The following is a 13,320-nucleotide window of genomic DNA, read 5'->3' on the forward strand; positions in this document are numbered from 1 at the left end:
TTTCGACGTGTCGTGGCTGAGCTTAGCTAGCAGCAATGCTGCGACCTGGACTGCACCAGGAGCTTGGAGATGTCCAGTAAGGAGATAACTCGTTTACAAGGAATCGCGTGTGGCAGTCTTTGCTTCTGGTGTAGAGACGCACTAGAAGCCGCTGCTGTAAGTACCAAGGATTGTCCGCGTCCTTACTACACCAGCCGGGACCTTATCGTCTGATGCCGGAGATTGGCAGTAGACGCATATCTGCTGCCATGAGACAAGCGCACCCGGTTGGTTAATGCAGCATTAGGGGAGGTAGGCGCTCCCCCCGGCAGCTCCTCTCCCGACCCAGGCATAGGCCTGATAGATAGGTTTTGCACGTCTGGCTTGCTCCGCCTGTCCTCCGTGTCATGTAAATCATGTGCGGCATATGTCTTCACAGGACATAAAGGATGGTTTGTGTGCTATCTGTTTTAAAGAGACACCTCACCAGTCCGGTTTACCTGTTGTTGGACAAGAGCCATCATGGGTGGCCTCCTTGTCAAAGGTTATGATGCAGGTGGTGGATCGTTTGGCTACTCAAACGATGCCTCCCTGTATGGGGTGTCCACATATGTTTTCATCTCATGGGCATTCTTCTATAAAGGATATGGATAGCCACTCTTGACAGAATATGGCACCAGTTCATGTGGATAACAGACAAGTAGTGACTAAAGCACCTAAGCGTAAGTTGTCTTAATCTCCGTCTGTTCAACACGTGGAATCAGACGCATCGTCAAAGGATCACCGCTGAAAGGTGGTCAAAACGGTGTTTCCGGAGTCTTAATAGCTCACTGAGCTTATTGAGGAGGCATGTGAAACCCTGATCAGCAATTTTATGTGGATAGGGGAATAAAATCATTGTACCCATTTCCACCTTTGGTATGCGATAAGTGGGAGGTACCTCCTACTGTGGATGCTGACATAATGCATGTTATGAAGAAGGCTTCATTGCCTATTCCATCAGCTTCTCTGAAAGATTCCGCAGACAAAAAGATTGAATCTCGTCTTAAAACGTTTATTTCATCAACTGGAACGGTTACCCGTCTGGCTATTGCTGGAGCCTGGTTAGTTAGAGCGGTTGAAGAGTGCATTGGAAGATTCTCTACCAAACGCTACCAGAGAACAAATGGTGAATATCTACCATGTAAAGGAAGCTGCTTCCTATCTGGGAGGAGCTGCAGTGCATGCTGGAATTTTAGCTTCTAAGGCATCTGCAGCGTCCGCAGTGACATGGAGAGCCCTTTGGTTAAGATCTTGGAAAGCTAATACAGCGTCTAAGAGGGCGCTGGAAGTTTTACCTTTTCATGGAAAGGTACTCTTTGGAGCAGAGCTGGCTAGCATAATTTCAACTCTGGCGGCTTCAAAGTCAGCAGGTCTGCCTTCTACGTCATATAGGACTACAGTTTAGTTAGCAAGCCTAAAGGCAGGAGAAGGCAAGGGGAGAAGAACAATCGTACACCAGAAACACTCAGCAGGTTTCTTTTCAGTCTTTTCGTCCTCAGTGGAAAACCAAAAGACAGGCTTCCTCTAAACCGAATAGTTTTCGCAGGACAAAGCAACAAACTAAGGGGTCTGGTCAGTCTAGACGTTCAGCTCCTAGGCCAGACTAGACGTTCAGCTCCTAGGCCAGACTTGGCGTTGAGCTCCTAGGCCAGACCGTAAGCCCTCGGCCTAAAGGAGCCGGCCTCCTCCTGGGGGATCCCAGGGTGGGAGGCTGACTTTTTCAGTTTGCGGATTGTTGGCATCAAACAACTACAGATGCTTGGGGCCTCACTTTCAGGAGACACCACAACAACGTTTTTTTTTCCACGAAGCCTCCGTCGGATGTGTGCAAGGCCTTGGCTTTTCAGGAAGCAATTCACTTTCTACTACAGGCAGTGGTGATAACTCCAGTCCCTATTTCTCAACAGGGAAGGGGTTATTATTCAAATCTCTTTCTGGTCCAGAAACCAAATGGGGCACACCGCCCTGTATTGAATCCAGAAACCCTCAACAGGTTTATCCATGTTCCCAAATTCCACATGGAAATTCTCCAGTCAATTATTTTGGCTATGGAGTCAGGAGATTACATGGTTTCCTTGGATATTCAGGCTGCATATCTGCATGTTCCAATTATCCCATCCCACCAGCAATTTCTAAGGTTTGCTGTCCTTCAACAGCATTACCAGTTTCAGGCTCTACATTTTGGCATTTATACGGCTCCCCGGGTATTTACCAAAATGATGGTGGTCATGACTGCTTAAATCAGGCGTCAGGGAGTCAGAATATGACCACCTGATATTAGCACCGACTCCGGTGGTGGTAAAACACCATCTTCAACTGACAATAGCCTGCCTACAAAGGCACATCTGGATCATCAATTGGAAGAAATAATCACTTTCTCCAACACAGCAGATGATTCATCTGGGAGCGTTGCTAGATTCCGGGAGTGTTTCAGCTTCTGTTGAACAGGTGGTGTCTACCAGAGATAGATCTCATGGCGTCACACCACAACCACAAGGTCCCCAGGTACTGGGCTAGGTCCAGAGACCCATCAGCAGCCTTCGTGGATGTACTGGCAGTAAGATGGGACTTGGTTGGCGTATCTCTTCCCTCCAGTTTCCCTGCATATTGAATGATACTGTCCATTCCACCTGGGGAGAATCAACCTTTGCAGAGGCTTGGAATGGAACTGAACATAGCCCACCATGCCGAAGATCGATACCATCGATCCCAGTATCTGCATTGCTGACAGGATGGATTTCTTCTTGCTATCTCATCTGCTCGCAGAGTCTCGGATTTGGCAGTACTCTCTTGTCTCTCCCCATTTTTTATTTTTCACCAAGATAGAGCAGTTCTTACAAGTTAGGGTTATTTTCCTAAGGTAGTTTCCCATTTTCATGTAAATGAAAAAATTGTGGTTTCAGCTTTTCAGGCTCCAGATCTTTTCTGTAGTTGAACCCTCCCTGGATGTAGTTTGTGCTCTCCGTATTTATGTGGATCGTACAAATTCTGTTTAAAAAAAAAAGAGATTTTCTTTTTGTATTATATGGTTTTTACAAACGAGGATGGGCAGCTAGTAAACCGACTCTGGCGAGATGGCTATGCATGACTATCTCCCAGGTGTATACACAGGCTGATGTTCCTGTTCCAAGCGCGGTGACAGCACTTTCTACACGATCTGTAAAGCCATCATGGGCATTTAGTCGTTGTGCCTCTGCTGAACAGTTATGCAAGGTGGCCACATGGTCTTCTGTCCACACTTTTCTTAGGTTCTATGCCTTTGATACCTTTGCGTCTCAGGATGCTTCCTTTGGGCGATGGGCTCTCCTTTCTGCTCGGGTGTGATATGTATTACCGCCGGCCCCCTAGCCTAACCCTAACCTCCTGGGGGGAGTGCCTAACCCTAAGTCTCCCCCTGGGAGCCCTAAACCTAAACCCGAGGCTGTCCGCTGCGGACAGAGTTATGGTAGACTTATCTTGATAACTCCTTTTCTTAGAGGTCCACAGGGCACCCACCCTGACGCACCTGGCTTCACCGGGTTATTTTTCTCTTTCACAGATTCCCTCATGTTTTAGAAGAGTGTTTCTGGTGTACGATTGTTCTTTCTTCTTCCCTTGCCTTCTCCTGCCTTTAGGCTTGCTAACTAAACTAAAGTCCTATGGCTAGGGGTGGGCTAGGGGAGGACCCGGGGCACTCTGGGATCCAAAGATTTTAACTGTTTGGGGCCTGGTCTTCCAACCATATTATCCCCCAATGGTATCCCTGTTGACCCTATAGACCTTGTAGAAAAGGAGTTATCTAGGTAAGTCTATCATAACTAATTTTTGTTCAACTTCGGGGAGTGAAGGAATGGAGTGACTGGTCCAGTGAATTAGTATGATATTTTTAGCTAGTGTAGTGTACAGTTCTAAAACTGTAAAGAGGCGGAGGTCACTCATTTTATTAGGGCCGAGAAACCAATTTGAGAAGTTGGAACATAAGCAGGCCAGAAGGTAAAGCTGTAGTTGCAGTAAGCATAAATCGTTAATGAACCAGAGCAGTTTGTTCCAAAAATGTTTAATTTTGCCACATTTCCAGAAGCAATGAAAAAGCGTTGCATTGGAATGGAGACACTTCAGGCAATATCCTGTTTAAGAAGGTACCATATGTTTGCACAGAATAAGTATAAGCTCTTTGTATAACACAGGTGTGTGCTCCTTGTACATTTTTCATAGTGGAATTATAATGCCCCAGTAAGTCAGCATAGGTTGTTATGAGGCATGGCTTTCTGCCATGTTGTAACAGTTTATCACTAAAAAAAATAATGGGTTGAGGCATTTGTGAGTTTGGAGTATAAGTATCTAGTCTTATAAGGGTTGGAGCTGGTAAAATGTAACAGAAAAAGTATGGCATCAGGGGAAGAAAGTGATTGGACAAATGGAGGGAGGGAAGTAATGAAATGGCGAGTCTACAAATACATATAAAAGTGATGATGGGGGAGAGAATACTGCTGCAGGTCTGAAAAGTAATGAGATACCTGGGTCAAAAGTCTTGACATGTTTTTAAGTTCCTTGTCATGCCATAACAAATAATTCGAATTTAATAGTGAGGGGGGCGTGGCCTGATCTCAGCCTGGACGACGGACGTGTCCTGTGGTAGCTACTGCCTTGGCCCCTTTTTAAAGTGTCCCAGTGCCTGTTGCGGCTTCCCACACGGCTGCCTTCAGTCCCTTGGGTGACCGCACTACCCCTGACCACCTTGCTGGACTCGAGAAGTGATCCCTGATGCCTGGTCCACTTCCAAAAGAAGTGGCCTCGATTTTAGAGCTCCGTCGGCAGACCGCATTACATCACTGCAGTGGCTGCCGCTGATTTCTTCTACCTCTGCCTGCCAGGATTACCCTGACCCTCAGTGGAGGCACCTCTCCTTAAGGTGCCTGCTATAAACACCCGGGATTCGCGGGAGGTCACCATCTTGGGACTTCTCCTTCAAGCTGCAGTGTGTTTGTGTCTTTGTAGTGACTGCCCTGCTCTCTTCACCAGCTGAAACAGCCTTTATGGCCCCAAGGCTTACGGACTCTACTTCTCACAAGGTTGGTGACTGAGTGCTCTCCAATTGCACTCCCCTGCAGGGTTACCATAACTACCCTTGCTCCTACCTTCATGTCACATCCGTGAACTCCTCTCTCCACACACTCATGAGACCCCTGCTGCTCTTATACCTCTAATCTAGAACGCAGTGCATCCATACCACAGTCCCTTTTCTTGCTACATGCAATTTCCCCCCCAGAGGATTGTCATGCCTGTTAAACGAGGCAAACTTTACACCCTCTCACCTCTTCTATTGGAAATTCTCCTGTGGCGTCGTCATCCTCGATTGCCACCTCGCCTAGTTCTGTCCCTGGATCTGATCTCTCTGATGACACTCCGCTTACGGTTCGTACGTTGCACCAAATGCTCCAGGCGTTTAGGTCAGACTTCACCTCTGATTTTCAGACCTCCATCAGACAACTCACTAGTGAAGTGGCAGATATTGGTGATCATACAAATCATATAGAGAACAAAATTTCAGGAGCTGGTCTCCTCCCACAACGATCTTCTACTTTCCCATAATTCAGTTCTGGCGGAACTTTCGACTGTCAAAGACAAGGTCGCTGATCTGAAGGACAGGTCCAGAAGGGAACAATGTTAAGATCAGAGGTGTTCCGGAATCTCTATCTAATGACGATCTTCAGGATTATGCTCTGACCTTTTTCAAAAAATGATTGCCTTCTACTGGGGATCGGGATTTGCTGATTGACCGGATTCACTATCTTCCTAAACCCCGCTCTGCCTCTGGAAGCTTTCTCCGAGACACCCTTCTACGTCTCTATTTTTTCCATATTATGGAGGATATTCTCAGAGTTGCATGCTTGGCGGAGGACACAGATGACTTGGACGGCCTACAGCTCTTCCCAGACTTATCAATTCATACTTTAAATAAGCGCTGATCCTTCTAACCCATTACAAATGCTCCATGGGACCATGATATACAGTATCGCTGGGGGGTTCCCGGTTAAGCTTTTAATACTGTAGGATGAATCCACTTACGTCATCTCATCCCTGGATGCCTGTGCCAAACTCCTGACTGAATGGAACATTACCGTCTTGATTACTTCAGCATCTCAGGGACTCCCTCTTCTGCCTGACTGGTCCCAGGTGGGATAAAGATGTGCCTAGTTTCTCCACTTTGGTTTTTCATGTATTTCCAAGTATTTACTGGCTACGACGGAGTTGGTTTGGATTGAGTTTCTATCAGCTATCCTACAGTATTTCACTGATTCTGTTTGCTGATAGTTTGACTATTTCTCGGGACACTATTCTCTCCTGCTCCTTTATTCCAGCATCTCCATGTTTCTGCCTTGGGTGTTGTGTTCTGCCATCCTCGGACGCAAGTATTATTCATTATTTATTGCTGGACTTTCAATGTCTGCTACTGTATATCTGGTTTACCTTTAATATTTTGACTGTGGTTTTCCTGTTCTCTTTCTCTGTTTTTCTCAACACGGTATTTTGCAATGCAAATATTTCTCTAAATAGTTCTAGATGTGTTTGCTTACTGTGATATTTCATCTCTTTAAGTTGTAGTGACATTTTAAGATATTGCAATATGTTTGCCTTTTACATTGTGTTGACTTCTGTGTTCTATCGTATAAATGGTCTCATGGGTGAGGAATGTATCAGCGCACCCCCCACGTGTTAACTATGCTAGTTTTCCCTATGGCAGCTACTGTGGCCTGATATACTGGGCATTTTTGTTTTTTTCTTCCTTTTTTTGTGTTTTTTCCCTTACCTTGTTTTTTTTATTTTTTTTTCCATTCTATTGCGTTTGACAGGTACATCTAGGGCATCCCCATTATCTCATATTATTTAATGGTTTAAAGTTTTTTCCCTTAATGTTAAAGGGCTTAACTCCCCACATAAGAGGTGATTAGCCCTTTCCACCAACATAAAGCCGATATTGTGGCCCTGCAGGAGGTACATTTTTCTTCTTCTGCGCCTCCTAGTTTTAAAGACCATTGATATCCCCTTTGTTATACTGCTAACGGCCCATCCAAACATAATGGTGTTGCCATTTTATTCCATAAGAATATCCTTTTTATTTTACATCAGAAAATTGAGGATAAAAGTGGTAGATTTCTCATTCTTAAAGGTATTATTGAAGAAACTTTGGTTACCTTAGTCTTTTTATATGCCCTCAACTTCCTTTCCTTTGGGAAACTTTTGAGGAAATATATAAAGTTTGCCGGGGCGCACTTATCCTAATGGGCGATTTTAATTTAGTCCTTGATCCTAAAATAGATAGATCTCTCCCCACGGTTCTCTCTCCTCCTCCCAGGATCTAGGCCTCACCTTAGCTTTTAAGAAATAGCTCTCAGAGTTCGACTTGTATGACACCTGGTGCCCCTATTTTCCTAATGAAAGATAGTATACCTTTTTCTCCTCAGTCCATTATAGTCACTCTACAATAGATCTTAATCTATTTGATAAGAGTTCTTCAGTGTACTAAGAAGATTACAATTCGTCCCATTACATGGTTTGACCACGCTCCTATCTTATGGACCTGGGATATAAGTCAACATTTCCCTCCCTGCAGGCCCCTGGCGCTTTCCTGAATATCAATTAACTGATCCTGAGACTCTAAAGGCCCTTACAGACTCCCTTACATCATACATGCAGACTAATTCTCCTGAGGAAACTTCTATTTTCACTTACTGGTGTGTTTGAAAGTAGTACTCCACGGTACTTCTATCCAGAAGGGAGCTCAGCACAAGGCCCGCTCTCGAAAAATGCAGCGTGATTTAAAGTCAACCATCGGGTCTTTGGAGTCTCTGAATCAAATCCATCCAACTACGACTTTACGTAAACAGCTCCAAGAATAAGACACCAGCTGCAGAAACTTTTCATGCTTCGCCTCCTTCATAAGTTTTATTCTACTGAAAATAATGCTTCTCGTTTGCTAGTGCGTAAACTTTGTGGTGAACGCCACTTGGTCTCTGGACGAAATACCGCTGGTAATTCCGCAGCTGCCAAAGGGAAAAGCTCCTGGCCTGATGGCTTTATTTCCTTTTATTCTGCGTTTGTTGAGGTCCTTTTCCTCCCCTTCTACTACAGTATTATACAGCGGCTTCTCATACTGGTTCCTTTCCAGCTGAAATGGTGGAAGCTCAAATTGTGACTATTCCAAAGCCTGGTAAGGACCCCTCTGAATGCAAGAACTATAGTCCTATTGCACTCCTTAATACGGACGTAAAAATGTAAGATGATAGCCAAGTGCTTGAATCCCTTGCTTCCGCAGCTAATACACCCTGACCCAGTGGGCTTTGTTCTGGGATGTCAAGCTCCGGATAATACCCGCGGTCCCTGAATTTGGTTGAATGGGATATCCTATACTAAGTCGCCATTTCTTCTCCTTTCCATCGACACTGAAAAAGCATTCGATAGGCTCCATTGGGGATACATGCGCCAGATTCCAGGGACACTATTATTATGTTCTATCCTTTATGCTGGCCCTACCGCCCGTATCTTTAGCAACTGTTTCCTTTCATCTTCTTTCCAAATTTCTAATTGCACTAGACAAGGTTGCCCCCTCTCCCTGTTAATAATTGTGTTAGCCATCGAACCCCTTGCCCAAACGATTCGTCTGTCCTCGGCGTTCCCTGGGCTTTAAGTTTATAATACTTCTCATAAACTATGTTTTTTTACAGACTATGTCTAATTCTTTGAACCAATCCGGAGACCTCGTTGACTTTCCTACATACTATTCTAGATAACTATAGTGCTGCTTCATATAACAAATTAAACGCCACCAAAACCGAAGCTCTTCCTATCAATATCCCCTCCCCGATTCTGCAATCATTGAAGACACGCTTTCCTTTTATTTGGAAGCATTCCTCCCTATTTTATATCTAGGTATCATCCATCCTCTCTAGCATTAAAAATGTTCACAAGGTTAATTACATTTCCTTATTGACCCAATTGACGTCCTTAGCCACAGCTTTGATGTTTCATGAGATCTCCTGGTTGGTCCACCTAGCGAAGTTTAAAATTATGTTGTTGCCAAAACTGATGTCATTTTCGAGCTATTCCCTATGCAATCTCTCGTACATTACTACAACAGATGAGACGATTGATGTTTTCTTATGTGTGGAAACGTAAGCCCCCAGAATGGCTTATGATTCGCTCGAAACTGCAAGGGGGGTCTTGCCCTTCCTGATCTTATTAGATATCATGAGGCCGCCCTACTCTCCCAATTATGTGACTGGTTTCTCCTTATTCTAAGCCCTGGGTCGATTTTGGAACGTGCTTTCGTTGAAGGTTTTCCTTTCCCTGACCTCCTTTGGTTGCCCCATCAGCTCCGCCCATAACCTCCACTGTTCCCCGAAGCTGTCTTCGACATCCTAAAAATTTGGGATCTTAAGCACAAAACCCATTTTCCGACAAGGAATGTTTCTCTCCAGGCGTTAGATAGATCTCTGCCCCATCTGTATTTCTCCTATTGGATGTGCCTAGGTATTGGGGCTCTGACAGATTTCCTTTCCCCGTCTTCCATTTTACCATTCTCTGACCTTTGTATAAAATTTAATATAAGTACCTCAGCCTGGTTCTATTGCCTTCAACTTAAACACTGGGTTGATAGTATGTATACTGATCCTAATGTGTTTTCAATCACCTCCGGATCGAGTTCTAGGCAGGTTGACTAGACCTCCTTCCTATTGTGCTATATCTTATTAGTATTGTTTATTGTCGTCGTCCCCCAGAATTGACGGATAAGTCCCTAGTTCAGCTTAAATGGGAGACTGATCTCAAACATACTTTCACCCTTAAACAGTGGGAATCTATTCACCTTTCTTCCTTATCACTCTCTAAATGCACCAGTCATACTGAAATGCATGTCAAGCTTTTAAATAGATTGTACTGAACTCCCTCTAAACTTCATAAGTTATCGCCTGCGACTTCAACATTTTGCTGGCGTCTCTGTCATTCTTATGGCTCTATTTTCCACATTTTTGGGAATGCACTGTTTTAAGCCCTTTTTGGACAGAAGTGTTTACCCTTATATATGATGTATTAGATCTTACTTTAACCCCAGACCCCCTCCTTAGCCCTCCTAAATTGGTATCCTTCCATTGTTCCTAAATCTGCCCGCTATGTCCTTGGTCACATTTTAGTTTCGGCCAGGGCCACCAAAGCCCAACATTGGAAATCCCTTTGCCTTCCTACATTTGCCAAAGTTATATCTAAGACTCAATTCCATTTTGAAATGGAGACTAAAGAGGTTCCTTGTTATACAACCCCTTCTCCTATTATGAAGTGGTTTCAATGGCCTATTTATGTTACAGAGGGTAAGGCTGCCCCCCCCTGCACATGCTACTCCTCAGACCCCCTCCCTGTCTTTTAATTTAAATGAAACTCCAATGGTAGATTCAGGCGATTGATCAATATATTTTGTTATTTCTGGACTACTTGTTTACTGATGCCTGTAGATGACCTGTCTCCCCTATCTCCCCATTTTATTTTTTTTGTTCTTCCCTATTCATTTTTTTTGTACCCCTATAATGTTTTCGCATATATTCAATACAAATGTAATGATGGAAAAAAAAAAGAATTTAGTAGTGAAGGAGAAAAAAGGGATTATCTCAGGAATAATAAGGTGTGTTAAGAGGAGTCCTATTTAATTATTTTATTAATAGTAATCCATGAGTGATAGGTGTCATAGAATAGACTGTGGTCAAGGAATTTTTTTTGGAATGTCAGAGGATTTGGTATTTACAGTAGGAGCGCGCTGGGTGAATAGGGAACAAACATGTTTATACAATTGAGAACAAGTATAGGTACTTCTGTCTAGTAACCAGTCATTAACACATTTAGGGAAAAAGAGGTCATGTCAGGCACTTCCAGCCTCCCTGGATTTGAAAGTTGCCATTAATTTCATTAAAGCTATTTTAGGCTTCTTGTGTTGCCACAAAGATGAGACATTAGGCGAGTCAAGTGCTTAACATCAGCATTGGATCTTCAGAAAAATTATACACTTTAGAAATGCAGCCCAGTAGGGTGAGAGGGAGTAGTTTCCAATTGGCAAGTAATCTTGTAATTTTAGTGACAGCAGATGTAAAATTCACTTTATATAATTTTGAAAGATCCACAGGATCTTTTGATGACTAGAGAATAGATTAGGAATAGAACGGAGGCAAGTGGACAAGCCTCCAATCGGCAGACTTTCTGAGTTGTCAAAGTTTATTTTGTGTCCTGAAAATGATCTAAAGGATTTAATTATTTATTTTATTTATTAACAGTTTCTTATATAGCGCAGCATATTCCATTTGCGCTTTACAATTTGAATCAACATTAATAGAATAAGACTGGGTTGGTGCTACATATTGCAAATTGGTTCAGCCCTACTGCAGATGTTCTTGGTGATCTGTATGATCCAGTCACGCTGGAAAGTTGGCCTAGGGTTAGGAGGATGTGAAATTGATGAAAGAGAAAACATGATGTGCATACTATAAGGAGGGGGTTAGATAGGGAAGCTATAAAGGTTATGTATGCAATTCTGGAATCCGATAAGCTTGTCTGAAGAAATGAATTTTCAGAGAACGTTTGAATGTTTGGAGACTAGCGGAAAGTCTCATTGTGCATGGGAGGGCATTCCACAGGGTGGGTGCAGCCCGAAAAAAGTCCTGAAACCGTGCATGGGAACAAGTAATGTGTAAGGATGAGAGATGCAAATCTTGTGCAGAGCTGAAATGTCGGTTGGAAGATATTTTGAGATAAGTGAAGAGATTATATTAAATACGGTAGAAGGCCGGCAGCCAATGGAGGGACTGACAGTGTGATTAGCAGACACTGAACTGTTGTTGAGAAAGATCAGCCTCGCAGCTGCATTCAAAATGAATTGTAGCGGCAAGAGTCAGTTTTTGGGAAGACCACTAAGGTGACTATTGAAATAGAATTTTGAGAAAAATTGAATGTGGGGAACAAGGGACAGTTCAGAGTCAAGGATGACATCTAGGCAGCGAGCTTGTGGGGTGGGGTTGATTGTTGATTTGTCAACAGTAATAGAGATATCAGTTTTGAAACTACAGCCGTGGCCAAAAGCTTTGAGAATGACACAAGCATTGGTTTTTACAAAGTTTGCTGCTTCAGTGTTTTTAGACCTTTTTGTCAGATGTTACTATGGTATACTGAAATAAAATGACAAGCATAAGTGTCAAAGGCTTTTATTGACCATTACATTGTTTATGCAAAGAATCAATATTTGCAGTTTTGACCCTTTTTCAAGACCTCTGCAATTCGCACTGGCATGCTGTCAATCAACTTCTGGGCCACATAGTGACTGATGGCCGCCCATTCTTGCTTAATCAATGCTTGGAGTTTGTCAGAATTTGTAGGTTTTTGTTTGTCCACCCACCTCTTGAGGATTGACCACAAGTTCTCAATGGAATTAAGGTGTGGGGAGTTTCCTGGCAATGGACTCAACATTTTGATGTTTTGTTCCCTGAGCCACTTAGTTATCACTTTTGCCTTTTGGCAAGGTGCTCCATCTTGCTGGAAAAAGCATTTTTCATCACCAGACTGTTCTTGGATGGTTGGGAGAAGTTGTTCTTGGAGGATGTTTTAGTACCATTCTTTATTCATGACTGTGTTCTTAGGCAAAATGGTGAGTGATCCCACTCCCTTGGCTGACTAGTGGTTGGTGGAAATAGAATTAATTTTGTTTTGGATATATTAATTTTAAGGTGGCGAGATGCCATCCAAGATGAAATGGCAGAGAGGCATTTAGTGACATGGACCAGCACAGATGGTGAGGATAGGTAGATTGAGTATCGTCTGCGTGCAGATGATACTACAAACCAAAAGAGCTGATTAGCTTACCAAGAGAGATTGAGAAAAGCAGAGGACCTAAGACTGAGCCTTGCGGTACTCCATCTGATAGAGGTAGCGAGGTGGAGGTAGAATCAAAAAAGCGAACAGTGAAAGAGCGATAGGTAGGATGAGAACCAAGAAAGGGCTGTGTCTTGAAGACCTAGAGATTGTAGTGTTTGTATGAGAAGAGAGTGGTCACCAGTGTCAAAGGCAAAGAAATAATTTGTATTACCTCAGGAACTGAAAAGACTAGTTTGGAAATTAATAACAACATATCGTCTGAAAAAAATATATGCTCAAAGTGGCCAATAGAAGTTTATGAAAAATGGGAGAATTGTTTTAGTGCCATGGCTAAGGTTTCTAAAGCAATTGCAAAAAAGAGGAGTGAAAGGGGGCCAGATATTTGTGTTTGTGTAGAGCACCTTTTTAATGTTT

The 13,320-nt window shown here is 43.3% G+C and overlaps 1 protein-coding gene across 1 annotated transcript in view; it reads left to right on the plus strand.

The window, feature by feature from the left end:
• The window catches only part of EDC4 (enhancer of mRNA decapping 4), a 516,382-nt gene that overhangs the window by 367,526 nt on the left and 135,536 nt on the right, over window positions 1-13,320 (plus strand). The gene's annotated exons all lie outside the window — the stretch shown is intronic.

This window comes from Taudactylus pleione, unplaced genomic scaffold (assembly GCF_031769625.1).
Source record: "Taudactylus pleione unplaced genomic scaffold, aTauple2 ptg000106l, whole genome shotgun sequence".
Taxonomy (NCBI): Eukaryota; Metazoa; Chordata; class Amphibia; order Anura; family Myobatrachidae; genus Taudactylus; species Taudactylus pleione.